The sequence below is a fragment of the Leuresthes tenuis genome, unplaced genomic scaffold (genome assembly GCF_036924035.1).
Source record: "Leuresthes tenuis unplaced genomic scaffold, fLeuTen1.0.hap1 SCAF_21, whole genome shotgun sequence".
NCBI classification, from domain to species: domain Eukaryota; kingdom Metazoa; phylum Chordata; class Actinopteri; order Atheriniformes; family Atherinopsidae; genus Leuresthes; species Leuresthes tenuis.
In genome coordinates, this window is record NW_027325375.1 from 12,165,898 (window position 1) to 12,183,521 (window position 17,624).

Below are 17,624 nucleotides of genomic sequence, written 5' to 3' on the forward strand. Positions count from 1 at the left end.
GGTATTTTAACCTTTTCTTACCCGCTTTTTACCAACTATGGTTGGACATTCACACCTTCTTACAGCAGAACACCTCCGCTCCCTGTTTTGATTATGTATGGTTTGACATTCGCACCTTCTCTCACCCGCCTTTTACTATGGTCGGCCATTCACAGCTTCCTCTCCACCATACTTGTATGGTGGGATATTCACACCCACTTGCATCCGAAGACCTCCGCCCCCACTTTTGTTGATATTTAGTCGGTCATTCGCACCTTACCCGCTTTTGGCAAACTATGGCCTTCTTGCAGCCAAACACCTCTGATCTCGCTTTTGATGATGTAAGGTTGGGCATTCAGACCTTGCTTCACCTGCTTTTCACCAAATATAGTCGGACATTCACACCTTCTTGCAGCCGAACACTTCCGCTTTTAGTGTTCTATGAGGCATTCACATATTTTTTTTCACCATATTTTATAGATTATGGTTGGAAATTCTCACCCACTCTCATCCGAAGACCTCTCCTCCCGCTTTTGTTAATATATAGTCGGGCATTCGAACCTTTTCTTACCCGCTTTTTACAAATTATGGTCGAACATTCACACCTACTTGCAGCTGAATACTTCCGCTCCACCTTTTAGGTATGTATGGTTGGCATTTGCACCTCTTTTTATACTGATTGCTGAAGATTAAGTTGTTCTTTCTCAAACTACAATTTTTTTTTAATTGTTGAAACTTGATTTGAAGTGGATAAATAAGGAGGACAAACAGTTTTAAGTCAGGCTGATCGAAGGAATTAATTTTATAGCAAAATCTGTATTTCGTCATATGTCGAGAGATGCTTATTGCTGAAGAAGTTCTTTCTCATTCTACAAAGTACAACGTTGTTTATCGTTGAAACTTGATTAGACATGAATAAATATGAAGGACAAAGCAGTCTTAACTTGGTTTGAGTTAATGAATTCGTTTTATAGGAGAATCCGAATTCGTGCATAACTCATAAAATAGAGCTTATTTTCGGATTCCTGAAGAATGAGTCTGGTTCTTTCTCATAATACAAAGTTTGTTGTTTATTGTTGAAACTTCATCAGAAGTGAAGAAATAAATGAATGCCTATCAACAAATGTGGGATCTAAACTCTAGTGCTTCCTCTAAAATAATTTCCTTTCTCAATTTAGAAATGTGTGTGTGTAAGTCACAACACCCGTGACACCAAAACGGCTTTCTTTTCTCTACACTCTGCACTATGAGCACACACACCAAATCAGAAAGGCTTTTTTCTCTCTTTTCTACATTATGTACTGTGGGGACACAAAACCGCTCTCTCTCTTTTTTTTTTTTTATCGTGTGCCAGGGCGTTGTCTCACGTATTAGATTATGCTTAAGATACGAATGGGTTTATCAGTCACATCAGAATCCATACATACTGATCCTCCCGTAATAAAATGGTCGGATCTTATCAAACACACTTTGTTTCTTGTGACAATCAAGTCAGCGAAACAGCGTATACACGTCAAGACACTGAATCAAGTTTGCCACAAGAACTCATAAGTTTGGCAGTATTGCTCTGCCGTCAGCAATCATACACCCATTTTATTTTCGTGAGACATGTGCAAGCACCTGTTCATCTACTGTTCTATCACTATGAATTAGTGATCTATTATCAATAAGGATACTTCTACAACTACTATCAAAGTATGTCCGGACTTCTTATGTTGTCAGTTGCTATATATGAATAAGTGGGTAGCTACTGACAAGCATTAAGCATGTCACACAGCCCAAACATATAACATTTCAGGACACACCACACAGTTAACAACCACAGTGAAGCGTGTCAAAGCCCAAACATGTAACATTCAACAGGACACTTACACAACACATTCAAATCAAACAGTCAGACAACATACAAGAACATATACCCCAGCCGGCATTGCTCTCTGCCTATTTTCGTACAGCACACTATGTGTGCGCACACCTTTATTCACAAACTCTTCAACTTATACTCTTTTACCGAAGCTGCTACAGCTCGATTGGCCGAATACCCTTTGATCCTATTTCGGTGAATTTGACATCTGCCTTACAAATAACAGATTAGCGGTTTAGCAGTTTTAATTTAGTTTGAGTGAAGGAATTCATTTTATAGCAAAATCCGAAATCGTGAAGAACTCATGAAAGTAAGCTTATTCTCGGATTCCTGAAACTTTAGATTTGCTCTTTCTTTTACTGCAAAGTACAACGTTGTTTTTTTTTGTTTAAATCTTTCTAGACATGGTAAATATTAAGGACAAAGCAGTTTTCACATAGTTTGAGTGAAGGAATTCATTTTATAGATAAAATCCCAAGAGTCTGCTGAGAAAAGAGAGTGAATGCGAAGTAGACTTTAACACGGCTCTGGGAGCGAGCCGAGTGTGGGCTAACCGGGAGAATTGCTTGAAAGAAACGCGACACCGAATGAGCGATCAGAACAAAGCCTCAATACGGGATTCTCGTGGTGTTTTTGTTGCTGCCTTGTCTTTTGCACAGAGTAAAAGACAAGGCAGCCATCGATTGTTCCTAGTTGGTCAGCCGAGGAGCAAGGGGGGGGGGGGGGAGCAAGCGTCTCAACCAAGCAAAGCTCACCATGGGGAAGGTGGCTATGCCAACTAGCCTGATGCCCTGCTCCCGCAGTGACGGATAATCGTACTCTGGTTTCTCTTCATAACGTACAAGTCTTTCGCCTTTTACTAAAGATTTCTGTGGAGAGCAGCACTAATGAGTTGTTTCTATTTTTGGCAGGCTTTACCTTTGCGGGTGAAGCCCTTTCTGTCTGTGCAAAAGAAATCTTCTTACTGTGCAGAGTGACTTCTCTGAGTAGAGTCGCCTTACTTGTTGCGACTGTGCCGATGTTCGAAGCTGGAGTGCAAAGTTATTGCTTGAATGGTGCTTGCTGGAGCGTGCGGGAGTGCAAAGTTATACCATTTAAAAGGGCTGAAGAGTGCTCAGTGCAGCGGGTGGGCGACACTCTGGCCACCTTGAAAACCGAGGTTACATCCACTACCAGGGGCAGCCCAAGTTCTGCTGCAAGTGTGGTGAGCATGGACACCTGGTTGAGGCTTGTACCAAGGTGTTATGTGGGAAGAGCAGAGAAATTGGGCAAACTTTTGGAGAGTGTCCAAATGGCAGGAAATGTAATCTCTGTGGAGAATTAAATCACCTCTTCAGAGATTGCCCTAAATCTTTTGCCAACAAATTAAAGACGGTAAAGCCACAGTCAAGCCAACAAAGAGAAGGACCAAAGGTGGCAGTTGGTGAACAAAGTGAAGAGGTTGACCCAATAAATTCAAACTTCCCGCCAAAAGCTTGGATTGAAAGTGAGGAGCAAAAAGGGGAGGGGCCTGTAGAGGCCTCACCACTCAGTGTTGAAGTCTGTGAGAATTCACAGGCAGAGGGTGGAGCTACGCTAAATGAGGAGGAAGAGCAGACAGGTGAGTCTAGTGAAGATACTCACCTCCCCGAAGGTCAACAGCCGGAGGACGGCATCTGAGCCTCTGATTCCCCAGTGGTATCAGAGATGAGGGGAAGGGTTAGGTCCCTTTCAGACAGTTCTTCAGTGGAAGAACCTAGAGTCTTCCCCTCCGACTCACCAAATGAGGTCTCCTTTTTAACTTCAGCTCTGCAATCAACCCTCAGGGACTCAAAGTTAAATGCAACATTGCGTCAGAGGCCAACACCGAGAGTCCGAAAAGGAAATATAGATCACCCTACTCACTTTTCACCTAAAGAAATGAAGGAAGAGCTAGTTTCCCAAGAAATAACCTGTGTGTAATTTGTTTTGATAACTTAGAAAAACGAAAATGACATACCTACTTTCCTTTATGCTTTTAATGGTTCTCACCTTCTCAACACTAAATGTGAGAAGTGTGAAATCAAAGACAAGAGCCCAGAGTATTTTATCCTTCTTAGACTCCATAAAATCAGATGTGTTTTTAATACAAGAATGTGGACTACCTTTTTTAAAAAACCATAGACAATGGGAGGAAATGTGGCCCCATTTATCGATATGGAGTGGCTCAAATCAAAATAAAAATGATGGTGTGGCCATTCTAATTAAAAATCCGCATGTTCTGGTGAAAGGTAGCACAGTGGTGAGAGACGGACGGGCACTTTTAGCACACTTGAATTTTATGGGGCAAGACTTTAACCTCTTAAATATTTATGGTTTCAATGGAAAAAATGAAAGGTATGACCTTTTAGAAGATATACAGCTTTACATGCTAGGGCAAGTACCTTTAGTTGTAGGAGGGGATTTTAACTGTATCTTGAGCAGGAAAGATAGAAAAAGAGCAGGGGTAGATTTTAAAGTGGATAAGACTTCGATTTTACTTCAGGGCATATGCAGGGATTTTAAGCTTACTGACTGTTTTAAAACCATGCATCCCAGAGAGGAGGGCTTCACCTGGTTTAGTCATGATGGCACCAGAGCCTCTCGCATTGATTATTTCTTTACTAGAGATTGCCCACCCACTGATGTTAGATTAACCCCTGTTTTCTTTTCAGACCACCTTATGCTCTCCTGCACCCTTTCACCCCCTTCTGGTGTGACGGTAGGAAGTGGTCTGTGGAAACTCAACTGTTCCCTGTTGGAGGATGAAATCATAGTCAGTCAGTACAGGGAATGTTATAAAGAGTGGCAGACCCTTCAAGACCTCTACGAAACACATGCACAATGGTGGGAAATGGTGAAGGAAACGACCCAGACTTTTTTTAAACAGCAAGGTAAACGTAAAAAAAGGAAAGAGAATAGATGTATGATGGGACTACATAAACGCTTACAGCGCTACTTTAAACTAAATCAGTGTGGCATAGACTTTAAAGAAGAAATCAAAGATGTCAAAAAGGAAATGTCAGTTTTAGCAGAAATAAAGAGTAAAGGAATTTTTGTAAGAAGCAGGGAGCAGGAAATTGAGGAAGGTGAAAAAGAAAGAAAGTTATAAATAAAAAGGAGTGTATTCAAAATCTAAAAACAGAAGATGGGTTTTTAACAAAATCCACACAAGAGATGATTGAAACTGTACATACCTTTTATAGTAACATGTACAAAGAGAAACCAGTGCACTTGGAAACATCGGCAGAAATCTTAAAATTCGTTGACAAAACCGTAAAAGAGAATACACACTTGACACAGAATTTTACTGCTTTAGAGTTAAAAAAATGCCTAACAGGTTTTAAGAGAAGTCGAGCTCCGGGTTTAGACGGGCTTCCTGCAGAATTCTATCTGACCTATTGGGACCTTTTATCATCAGACATTTTAGATGTTTTTAAAGATTTTGAAAAACTCGACCGACTGCCTGACAGTTTTAGAGTGGGAATAGTGACTCTACTTTATAAAAAAAATGATAAGACTGACCTAAAGAATTGGAGGCCCATCACACTTTTAAACTTTGACTGTAAACTTTTTAGCAAGGTTTTAGCGACACGGATGTCCTCTGTTTTAGAGGAGGTAATTCACCCAGACCAAGCTTGTGCCATCTCAGGGAGACAACTCACCGACAGCCTCGTACTGATTCGAGACATCATTGATTACGCTAGAGACAGAAACACCCGGCTTGTCATCTTAAATTTAGACTTTGAAAAAGCATTTGATCGGGTCTCGCATCAATATCTCTTTCAGGTGTTGCAGCCATCGAAAAGGGCCCGATTGTTCCTACTTGGTGAGCTTTGCTTGGTTGAGACGCTTGCCCCCCCCCCCCTGATCCTCGGCTGACCAAGTAGAAACAATCTATTCGATGGCTGCCTTGTCTTTTACTCTGTGCAAAAGACAAGTCAGCCACAAACACCACGGGAACACCGTATTGAGGCTTTGTTCTGACCACTCATTCGGTGTCGCGTTTCTTTCAAGCAATTCTCCCGGTTAACCCGCACTCGGCTCGCTCCCAGAGCCGTGTTAAAGTCCACTTCGCATTCACTCTCTTTTCTCAGCAGATTAAAAGAAAGTTTCATCTTGGGCTCCCTGAAACTTCCATCCTGCACCGCTGTTTGCTTTTTCACAAGAGCAGAGGAGAGCGCACCGTTCCCAGCGGCACTGCAGTACCGGGTCGAGGCTTGGAGTAAACGGAGCAAGCTTCTTTTTCAACTCCTATTCTTAAAAATCCATTTAATATGTTGTCCTCGTATAGAGGACATATTAAACTGATAAGAACAGATACTACACTTGATCTTAGCCAAAAGGCCGAGAAGCGATAACTGTCCACTGTTTCAGGTCCGAGGGCCCTTGCTGGCACAATGCGCACTTGTAGCAGTGTTCTTTTTATGGCCATAGGTGGCCAGAGTGTCACGTTGCACCTCCGCCCACCCGCTGCACTGAGCACTCTTCAGCCCTTTTAAATGGTATAACTTTGCACTCCCGCATGCTCCAGCAAGCACCATTCAAGCAACAACTTTGCACTCCAGCTTCGAACATCGGCACAGTCGCAACAAGTAAGGCGACTCTACTCAGAGAAGTCACTCTGCAAAGTAGCAAGATTTCTTTTGCACAGACAGAAAGGGCTTCACCCGCAAAGATAAAGCCTGCCAATAATAGAAACAACTCATTAGTGCTGCTCTCCACGGAAGTCTTTAGTAAAAGGCGAAAGACTTGTATGTTATGAAGAGAAACCAGAGTACGATTATCCGTCACTGCGGGAGCAGGGCATCAGGCTAGTGGGTATAGCCACCTTCCCCATGGTGAGCTTTGCTTGGTTGAGACGTTTGCCCCCCCCCCCCCCTTGCTCCTCGGCTGACCAAGTAGGAACAATCGGGCCCTATTCGATGGCTGCCTTGTCTTTTACTCTATGCAAAAGACAAGGCAGCAACAAAAACACCACGAGAATCCCGTATTGAGGCTTTGTTCTGATCGCTCATTCGGTGTCGCGTTTCTTTCAAGCAATTCTCCCGGTTAGCCGACACTCGGCTCGCTCCCATAGCCGTGTTAAAGTCTACTTCGCATTCACTCCCTTTTCTCTGCAGACTCTTGGGATTTTATCTATAAAATGAATTCCTTCACTCAAACTATGTTAAAACTGCTTTGTCGTTCATATTTACCATGTCTAGAAAGATTTAAACAAAAAAAACAACGTTGTACTTTGCAGTAAAAGAAAGAGCAAATCTAAAGTTTCAGGAATCCGAGAATAAGCTTACTTTCATGAGTGCTTCACGATTTCGGATTTTGCTATAAAATGAATTCCTTCACTCAAACTAAATTAAAACTGCTAAACCGCTAATCTGTTACATGTAAGGCAGATGTCAAATTCACCGAAATAGGATCTAAGGGTATTCGGCCAATTGAGCTGTAGCAGCTTCGGTAAAAGAGTATAAGTTGAAGAGTTTGTGAATAAAGGTGTGCGCACACATAGTGAGCTGTAGGAAAATAGGCAGTGAGCAATGCCGGCTGGGGTATATGTTCTTGTATGTTGTCTGACTGTTTGATTTGAATGTGTTGTGTAAGTGTCCTGTTGAATGTTTGGGCTTTGACACTTCACTGTGGTTGTTAACTGTGTGGTGTGTCCTGAAATGTTATATGTTTGGGCTGTGTGACATGCTTAATGCTTGTCAGTAGCTACCCACTTATTCATATATAGCAACTGACAACATAAGAAGTCTGGACATACTTTGATAGTAGTTGTAGAAGTATCCTTATTGATAATAGATAAACTAATTCATAGTGATAGAACAGTAGATGAACAGGTGCCTGCACGTCTCACGAAAATAAAATGGGTGTATGATTGCTGACGGCAGAGCAATACTGCCAAACTTATGAGTTCTTGTGGCAAACTTGATTCAGTGTCTTGACGTGTATACGCTGTTTCGCTGACTTGATTGTCACAAGAAACAAAGTGTGTTTGATAAGATCCGACCATTTTATTACGGGAGGATCAGTATGTATGGATTCTGATGTGACTGATAAACCCATTCGTATCTTAAGCATAATCTAATACGTGAGACAACGCCCTGGCACACAATCAAAAAAAAAAAAGAGAGAGCGGTTTTGTGTCCCCACAGTCCATAATGTAGAAAAGAGAGAAAAAAGCCTTTCTGATTTGGTGTGTGTGCTCATAGTGCAGAGTGTAGAGAAAAGAGAGAAAAGAAAGCCGTTTTGGTGTCACGGGTGTTGTGACTTACACACACACATTTCTGAATTGAGAAAAGAAATTATTTTAGAGGAAGCAGTAGAGTTTAGATCCCACATTTGTTGATAGGCATTCATTTATTTCTTCACTTCTGATGAAGTTTCAACAATAAACAACAAACTTTGTATTATGAGAAAGAACCAGACTCATTCTTCAGGAATCCGAAAATAAGCACGAATTCGGATTCTCCTATAAAACGAATTAATTAACTCAAACCAAGTTAAGACTGCTTTGTCCTTCATATTTATTCATGTCTAATCAAGTTTCAACGATAAACAACGTTGTACTTTGTAGAATGAGAAAGAACTTCTTCAGCAATAAGCATCTCTCGACATATGACGAAATACAGATTTTGCTATAAAATTAATTTCTTCTATCAGCGTGACTTAAAACTGTTTGTCCTCCTTATTTATCCACTTCAAATCAAGTTTCAACAATTAAAAAAAAATTGTAGTTTGAGAAAGAACAACTTAATCTTCAGCAATCAGTATAAAAAGAGGGTAACAAAAGGTGCAAATGCATACATCACTAAAAGGTGGAGCGGAAGTATTCAGCTGCAAGTAGGTGTGAATGTTCGACCATAATTTGTAAAAAGTGGGTAAGAAAAGGTTCGAATGCCCGACTAAATATTAACAAAAGCGGGAGGAGAGGTCTTCGGATGAGAGTGGGTGAGAATTTCCTACCATACAAGTATGGTGGAGAGGAAGCTGTGATTGGCCGACAATAGTAAAAAGCAGGTGAGAAAAGGTGCGAATGTCAAAACATACATGATCAAAACAGGGAGCGGAGGTGTTTGGCTGCGACAAGGTGTGAATGTCCACCCATAATTAATTAAAAACGGGCAACAAGTAGGTTCGAATGCCCAACCATACATCATCAAAAGCAGGAGTGGATGTGTTCGGCTTCAAGAAGGTATGAATGTCCATCAATAATTGCTATAAAACATGAAAGAAAATTTTCGAATATCAAACCGCACATAATCATAAGCGGGAGAGGAGGTGTTCCGCTGCAAGAAGGTGTGAATATCCACCCATAATTACTGAAAAATGGGTAAGAAAAGGTGCGAATGCCCAACCATACATCATCAAAAGCAGGAGTGGATGTGTTCGGCTACAAGAAGGTTTGAATTTCCGACCATAGTTTGTAAAAAGCGGGTAAGAACAGGTTTGTATGCCCGACTGTACACAATCAAAAGAGGGAGCGGAGTTGTTCAGCTACAAGAAGGTGTGAAAGTCCGACCATGGTTTGTAAAAAGCGGGTAAGAACAGGTTCGTATGCCCGAATATACACCATCAAATGCGGGAGCGGAGGTGTTCGGCTGTGAGTAGGTGTGAATCTCCAACCATAATTGCTGAAAAATGTGTTAGAAAAGGTAAGAATGCCGGTCCATACATCATCAAAAGCGGGAGAGGTGGTGTTCGGCTGCAAGTAGGTGTGAATGTCCAGCCATAATTACTCACAAATGGGTAAGAAAAGGTAGTATTGCCAGACCATACATGATCAAAACAGGGAGCGGAGGTGGTTAAGCTGCAAGAAGGTGTTAATGTCCGACTAAAGTTTGTAAAAAGCGGGTAAGAAAAGGTGCGAATGCCCGACAATGTATGATCAAAAGAGGGAGCGGAGGTTTTCGGCTGAAAGAAGGTCTGAATGTCCAACCATAATTTGTAAAAACCGGGGAAGAAAAGGCTCGAAAGCCCGACTATACACCATCAAAAGCTGGAGCGGAGGTGTTCAGCTGCAAGAAGGTCTGAATGTCCATCAATAATTGCTAGAAAACATGAAAGAGAATTTTCGAATATCAAACCGCACATGATAATAAGCGGGAGAGGAGGTGTTCAGCTGCAAGGTGTGAATGTCCACCCATAATTACTGAAAAATGGGTAGAAAAGGTGCGAATTCCCAACCATACATCATCAAATGCACGAGTGGATGTGTTCGGCTACAAGAAGGTTTGAATGTCCGACCATAGTTTGTAAAAAGCGGGTAAGAAAAGGTTTGAATGCCCAAACATACACCATCAAAAGAGGGAGCGGAGATGTTCCGCTGTAAGAAGGTGTGAACGTCCGACCATAGTTGGTAAAAAGCGAGTAAGAAAAGGTTAAAATACCCGACTGTACACAATCAATAGCGGGAGCGGAGTTGTTCAGCTAAGAAAAGTTGTGAAAGTCCGACCATGGTTTGTAAAAAGCGGGTAAGAAAAGGTTCGTATGCCCGAATATACACTATCAAAACCGGAAGCGTAGGTGTTCGGCTGCAAGAAGGTGTGAACGTCCGACCAAAGTTTTTGAAAAAGCAGTTAAGAAAAGGTTCGAATATCGAACCAAACATAATCAAAAGCGGGAGCAGAGCTGTTCGACTGCAAGTAGGTGTGAATGTCAGAGAATAATTTGCAAAAAGCTGATGAGAAAGGGTGAGAAATCCCGACTATACACCATCAAATGCGGTAGCGGAGTTGTTCTGCTGTGAGTAGGTGTGATTCTCCAACTATAATTGCTGAAAAATGTGTTAGAAAAGGTAAGAATGCCGGTCCATACATCATCAAAAGCAAGAGAGGTTGTGTTCGGCTGCAAGTAGGTGTGAATGTCCAGCCATAATTACTCACAAACGGGTAAGAAAAGGTAGTATTGCCAGACCATATATGATCAAAACAGGGAGCGGAGGTGGTTCAGCTGCAAGAAGGTTTGAATGTCCGACTAAAGTTCAAATATATTAACAAAAGCGGGAGGAGAGGTCTTCGGATGAGAGTGGTTGAAAATTTCCGACCATAATGTATAAAATGCGGTGAAAAAAAGGTGTGATAGAACACTAAAAGGTGGAGCGGAAGTGTTCGGCTGCAAGAAGGTGTGAATGTCCGACTATATTTGGTGAAAAGCAGGTGAAGCAAGGTCTGAACGCCCAACCTTACATCATCAAAAGCGAGATCAGAGGTGTTTGGCTGCAAGAAGGCCATACTTTGCCAAAAGCGGGTAAGGTGCGAATGTCCGACTAAATATCAACAAAATTTGGGGCGGAGGTCTTCGGATGCAAGTGGGTGTGAATATCCCACCATACAAGTATGGTGGAGAGGAAGCTGTGAATAGCCGACCATAGTTTGGAAAAAGCGGGTAAGAAAAGGTTTGAATGCCCGAACATACACAATCAAAAGAGGGAGCGTAGGTGTTCTGCTGTACGAAGGTGTGAATGTCCGACCATACTTGGTAAAAAGCGGGTAAGAAAAGGTTAAAATACCCGACTGTACACAATCAATAGCGGGAGCGGATGTTTTCGGCTACAAGAAGATGTGAAAGTCCGACCATGGTTTGTAAAAAGCGGGTAAGAAAAGGTGCGAATGTCAGACAATGTATGATCAAAAGAGAGAGCGGAGGTTTTCGGATACAAAAATGTTTGAATGTCCCACCATAGTTTGTAAAAAGCGGGTAAGAAAAGGTTCGAATGCCCGACTATACACCATCAAAAGCGGGAGCAGAGGTGTTCTGCTGTAAGACGGTGTGAATGTCCGACCATAGTTGGTAAAAAGCGGGTAAGAAAAAGTTAAAATACCCGACTGTACACAATCAATAGCGGGAGCGGAGTTGTTCGGCTACAAGAAGGTGTGAAAGTCCGACCATGGTTTGTAAAAACCGGGAAGAAAAGGCTCGAAAGCCCGAGTATACACCATCAAAAGTGGGAGCGGAGGTGTTCAGCTGCAAGACGGTCTGAATGTCCATCAATAATTGCTTTAAAACAAGAAAGTAAATTTTCGAATATCAAACCGCACATGATCATAAGCGGGAGAGGAGGTGTTCGGCTGCAAGAAGGTGTGAATGTCCACCCATAATTCATGAAAAATGGGTAAAAAAAAAGGTGCGAATGCCTAACAATACATTATCAAAAGCAGGTGTGAATGTCAGATCATAATTTGTAAAAAGCTGATGAGAAAGGGTGAGAATGCCCGACTATACACCATCAAATGCGGGAGCGGAGGTCTTCGGCTCTGAGTAGGTGTGAATGTCCGACCATAATTGCTGAAGAATGTGTTAGAAAAGGTAAGAATGCTGGACCATACATCATCAAAAGCGGGAGAGGTGGTGTTCGACTGCAAGTAGGTGTGAATGTCCAGCCATAATTACTCACAAACGGGTAAGAAAAGGTAGTAGCCAGACCATATATGATCAAAACAGGGAGCGGAGGTGGTTCAGCTTCAAGAAGGTTTGAATGTCAAACTAAACTTCAAATATATTAACAAAAGCGGGAGGAGAGGTCTTCGGATGAGAGTGGTTGAAAATTTCCAACCATAATGTATAAAATGCGGTGAAAAAAAAAGTGTGATAGAACACTAAAAGGTGGAGCGGAAGTGTTCGGCTGCAAGAAGGTGTGAATGTCCGACTATATTTGGTGAAAAGCAGGTGAAGCAAGGTCTGAATGCCCAACCTTACATCATCAAAAGCAAGATCAGAGTTGTTTGGCTGCAAGAAGGCCATAGTTTGCCAAAAGCGGGTAAGGTGCGAATGTCCGACTAAATATCAACAAAATTTGGGGCGGAGGTCTTCAGATGCAAGTGGGTGTGAATATCCCACCATACAAGTATGGTGGAGAGGAAGCTGTGAATAGCCGACCATAGTTTGGAAAAAGCGGGTAAGAAAAGGTTTGAATGCCCGAACATACACCATCAAAAGAGGGAGCGGAGGTGTTCCGCTGTACGAAGGTGTGAATGTCCAACCATACTTGGTAAAAAGCGGGTAAGAAAAGGTTAATATACCCGACTGTACACAATCAATAGCGGGAGCGGATGTGTTCGGCTACAAGAAGGTGTGACAGTCCGACCATGGTTTGTAAAAAGCGGGTAAGAAAAGGTGCGAATGTCCGACAATGTATGATCAAAAGAGAGAGCGGAGGTTTTCGGATACACGAAAGTTTGAATGTCCTACCATAGTTTGTAAATAGCGGGTAAGAAAAGGTTCGAATGCCCGACTATACACCATAAAAAGCGGGAGCGGAGGTGTTCCGCTGTAAGACGGTTTGAATGTCCGACCATAGTTGGCAAAAAGCGGGTAAGAAAAGGTTAAAATACCCGACTGTACAAAATCAATAGCGGGAGCGGAGTTGTTCGGCTACAAGAAGGTGTGAAAGTCCGACCATGGTTTGTAAAAAGCAGTTAAGAAAAGGTTCGAATATCCAACCAAACATAATCAAAAGCGGGAGCAGAGCTGTTCGACTGCAAGTAGGTGTGAATGTCCAGCCATAATTACTCACAAACGGGGGAAGAAAAGGTAGTATTGCCAGACCATACATGATCAAAACAGGGAGCGGAGGTTCAGCTGCAAGGTGTGAATGTCTGACTATAGTTTGTAAAAAGCGGGTAAAAAAAGGTTCGAATGCCCGAATATACATCATCAAAAGCGGAAGCGGAGGTGTTCGGATGCAAGAAGGTGTGAACGTCCGACCAAAGTTTGTAAAAAGCAGTGAAAAGCGAGAAAAAGCTTTTCGTGAGTTCTGCATGATTTGGGATTTTGCTTATAAAATGCATTACTTCACTCAAACTATGTTAAAACTGATTTGTCCTTCATATTTACCATGTCTAGAAATATTTAAACAAAAAAACAACATTGTACTTTGCAGTAAAAGAAAGAGCAAATCTAAAGTTTCAGGAATCCGAGTATAAGCCTGCTTTCATGAGTTCTGCACGATTTCGGATTTTGCTATAAAATGAATTGCTTTGCTCAAACCAAGTTAAAACTGCTTTGTCCTTCCATATTCATCAATGTCTAGATCGACTTCTACAAAGAAAAACATTGGACTTTGCAGTAGAAGAAGTTGAAATCCATCTACACATTGATAAATATGAAGGACAAAGCAGTTCCCACTTGCCCATAAGAAAATAAGCTTATTCTCGGATTCCTGATCCTTCAGTTTTGCTCTTTCTTCTACTGCAAAATACAATGTTGTTCTTTGTTGAAGTCGATCTAGACATTGATAAATATGAATGAAAAAGCAGTTTTAACTTGGTTTGAGTGAATGAATTCATTTTATACATAAAATCCGAAATCGTGCAGAACTCATGAAAATAAGCTTATTCTCGGATTCCTAAAACTTTTGATTGGCTCTTTCTTTTACTGCAAAGTACAACGTTGTTTTTTTGTTTAAATCTATCGAGACATTGATAAATATGAAGGTAAAAGCCGGTTTAACATAGTTTGAGTGAAGGAATTGATTTTATAGATAAAATCCCAAATCATGCAGAACTCCTCAAAAGGGGCGTATGGCTTAATCACAAGTGTGGCTCTTTCTCATTCAGGGTAGTATGAGGAAGTTTATGCTTGAAATATATGTAGAAATGGGTACATATGAAGGACAAAGCAGTGTTAACTTAGTTTGAGTGAAGGAATTCATTTTATACATATAATCCGAAATCGTGCAGAACGTATGAAAAGAAGCTTATTCTCGGATTCCTGATCCTTCAGTTTTGCTCTTTCTTCTACTGCAAAACACAATGTTGTTCTTTGTTGAAGTCGATCTAGACATTGATAAATATGAAGGAAAAAGCAGTTTTAACTTGGTTTGAGTGAATGAATTCATTTTATACATACAATCCGAAATCGTGCAGAACTCATGAAAATAAGCTTATTCTCGGATTCCTAAAACTTTTGATTTGCTCTTTCTTTTATTGCAAAGTACAACGTTGTTTTTTGTTTAAATCTATCGAGACATTGATAAATATGAAGGTAAAAGCCGTTTTAACATAGTTTGAGTGAAGAAATTAATTTTATAGATAAAATCCCAAACCATGCAGAACTCCTCAAAAGGGGCGTATGGCTTAATCACAAGTGTGGCTCTTTCTCATTCAGGGTAGTATGAGGAAGTTTATGCTTGAAATATATGTAGAAATGGGTACATATGAAGGACAAAGCAGTGTTAACTTAGTTTGCGTGAAGGAATTCATTTTATACATAAAATCCGAAATCGTGCAGAACTCATGAAAATAAGCTTATTCTCGGATTCCTAAAACTTTTGATTTGCACTTTCTTTTACTGCAAAGTACAACGTTGTTTTTTGTTGAAATCTATCTAGACATTGATAAATACCAGCCGAAACTCTGCTGCCGCTTTTGATAATTTATGGTTGGGCATTCTTACCTTTTCTTACCCGCTTTTTACAAATTATGATCTTACATTCACATCTACTTGCAGTCGAGCACCTTCTCATCCACTTATGATCATGTGCGGTTGGGCTTTCGCACCTTTTCTTACCCATTTTTCAGTAATTATGGGTGGACATTCAGACCTTCTTGCAGCCAAAAACCTCCGCTCCTCTTTTGATCATACATTGTCGGGTATTCACACCTTGTCATACCCGCTTTTTACAAACTTTAGTCGGACATTCAAACCTTCTTGCAGCTGAACCACCTCCGCTCCCTGTTTTGATCATATATGGTCTGGCAATAGTACCTTTTCTTACCCGTTTGTGAGTAATTATGGCTGGACATTCACACCTACTTGCAGCCGAACACAACCTCTCCCGCTTTTGATGATATATGGTCCGGCATTCTTACTTTTTCTAACACATTTTTCAGCAATTATGGTCGGACATTCACACCTACTCACAGACGAACACCTCCGCTCCCACATTTGATAGTGTATAGTCGGGCATTCTCACCCTTTCTCAACAGCTTTTTGCAAATTATGATCTGATATTCACACCTACTTGCAGTCGAACAGCTCTGCTCCCGCTTTTGATTATGTTTGGTTGGATATTCGAACATTTTCTTAACTGCTTTTTACAAACTTTGGTTGGACGTTCACACCGTCTTGCAGCCGAACACCTCCGCTTCCGCTTTTGATGGTATATAGTCGGGCAAACGAACCTTTTCTTACCCGCTTTTTACAAACCAAGGTCGGACTTTCACACCTTCTCTTAGCTGAACAACTCCGCTCCCTCTTTTGATTGTGTACAGTCGGGTATTCGAACCTTCTCTTACCCGCTTTTTACAAACCATGGTTGGATATTCACACCTTCTTGCAGCTGAACACCTCCTCTCCCGCTAATGATCATGTAAGGTTTGATATTCGAAAATTTTCTTTCATGTTTTAAAGCAATTATTAATGGACATTCACACCTACTTGCAGTCGAACAGCTCTGCTCCCGCTTTTGATTATGTTTGGTTAGATATTGGAACCTTTTCTTAACTGCTTTTTCACAAACTTTGGTCGGACGTTCACACCTTCTTGCAGCCGAACACCTACGCTTCCGTTTTTGATAGTGTATATTCGGGCATACGAACCTTTTCTTACCCGCTTTTTACAAACCATGGTCGGACTTTCACACCTTCTCTTAGCTGAACAACTCCGCTCCCTCTTTTGATTGTGTACAGTCGGGTATTTTAACCTTTTCTTACCCGCTTTTTACTAACTATGGTCGGACATTCACACCTTCTTACAGCGGAACACCTCCGCTCCCTCTTTTGATGGTGTATGTTTGGGCATTCGAACCTTGTCATACCCGCTTTTTACAAACTTTAGTCGGACATTCAAACCTTCTTGCAGCTGAACCACCTCCGCTCCCTGTTTTGATCATATATGGTCTGGCAATACTACCTTTTCTTACCCGTTTGTGAGTAATTATGGCTGGACATTCACACCTACTTGCAGCCGAACACCACCTCTCCTGCTTTTGATGATGTATGGACCGGCATTCTTACCTTTTCTAACACATTTTTCAGCAATTATGGTTGGAGATTCACACCTACTCACAGCCGAACACCTCCGCTCCCGCATTTGATGGTGTATATTCGGGCATACGAACCTGTTCTTACCCGCTTTTTACAAACCATGGTCGGACTTTCACACCTTCTTGTAGCTGAACAACTCCGCTCCCTCTTTTGATTGTGTACAGTCGGGCATACAAACCTGTTCTTACCCGCTTTTTACAAACTATGGTCGGACATTCAAACCTTCTTGTAGCCGAACACATCCACTCCTGCTTTTGATGATGTATGGTTGGGCATTCGCACCTTTTCTTACCCATTTTTCAGTAATTATGGGTGGATATTCACACCTTCTTGCAGCGGAACACCTCCTCTCCCGCTTATGATTATGTGCGGTTTGATATTCGAAAATTTTCTTTCATGTTTTATAGCAATTATTGATGGACATTCATACCTTCTTGAAGCCGAACACATCCACTCCTGCTTTTGATGATGTATGGTTGGGCATTCGAACCTACTTGTTGCCCGTTTTTCATTAATTATGGGTGGACATTCACACCTTGTCGCAGCCAAACACCTCCGCTCCCTGTTTTGATCATGTATGTTTTGACATTCGCACCTTTTTTCACCTGCTTTTTACTATTGTCGGCCAATCACAGCTTCCTCTCCACCATACTTGTATGGTAGGAAATTCTCACCCACTCTCATCCGAAGACCTCTCCTCCCGCTTTTGTTAATATTTAGTCGGGTATTCGAACCTTTTCTTACGAACATTCACACCTACTTGCAGCTGAATACTTCCGCTCCACCTTTTAGTGATG

The 17,624-nt window shown here is 41.5% G+C and overlaps 3 non-coding genes across 3 annotated transcripts; 1 reads left to right on the forward strand and 2 right to left on the reverse strand.

Moving 5' to 3' along the window:
• The first annotated feature begins 2,658 nt into the window (after positions 1 to 2,658).
• LOC140280634 (U5 spliceosomal RNA) lies at positions 2,659 to 2,772 on the forward strand. Its single transcript, XR_011909572.1, has one exon. It is a non-coding gene; the product is annotated as a U5 spliceosomal RNA (small nuclear RNA).
• A 3,243-nt stretch (positions 2,773 to 6,015) lies between these two features.
• LOC140280503 (U2 spliceosomal RNA) lies at positions 6,016 to 6,199 on the reverse strand. The gene has a single exon (XR_011909464.1). It is a non-coding gene; the product is annotated as a U2 spliceosomal RNA (small nuclear RNA).
• Positions 6,200 to 6,507: 308 nt separating this feature from the next.
• On the reverse strand, positions 6,508 to 6,621 carry LOC140280606 (U5 spliceosomal RNA). Its single transcript, XR_011909547.1, has one exon. It is a non-coding gene; the product is annotated as a U5 spliceosomal RNA (small nuclear RNA).
• Positions 6,622 to 17,624: the final 11,003 nt, after the last annotated feature.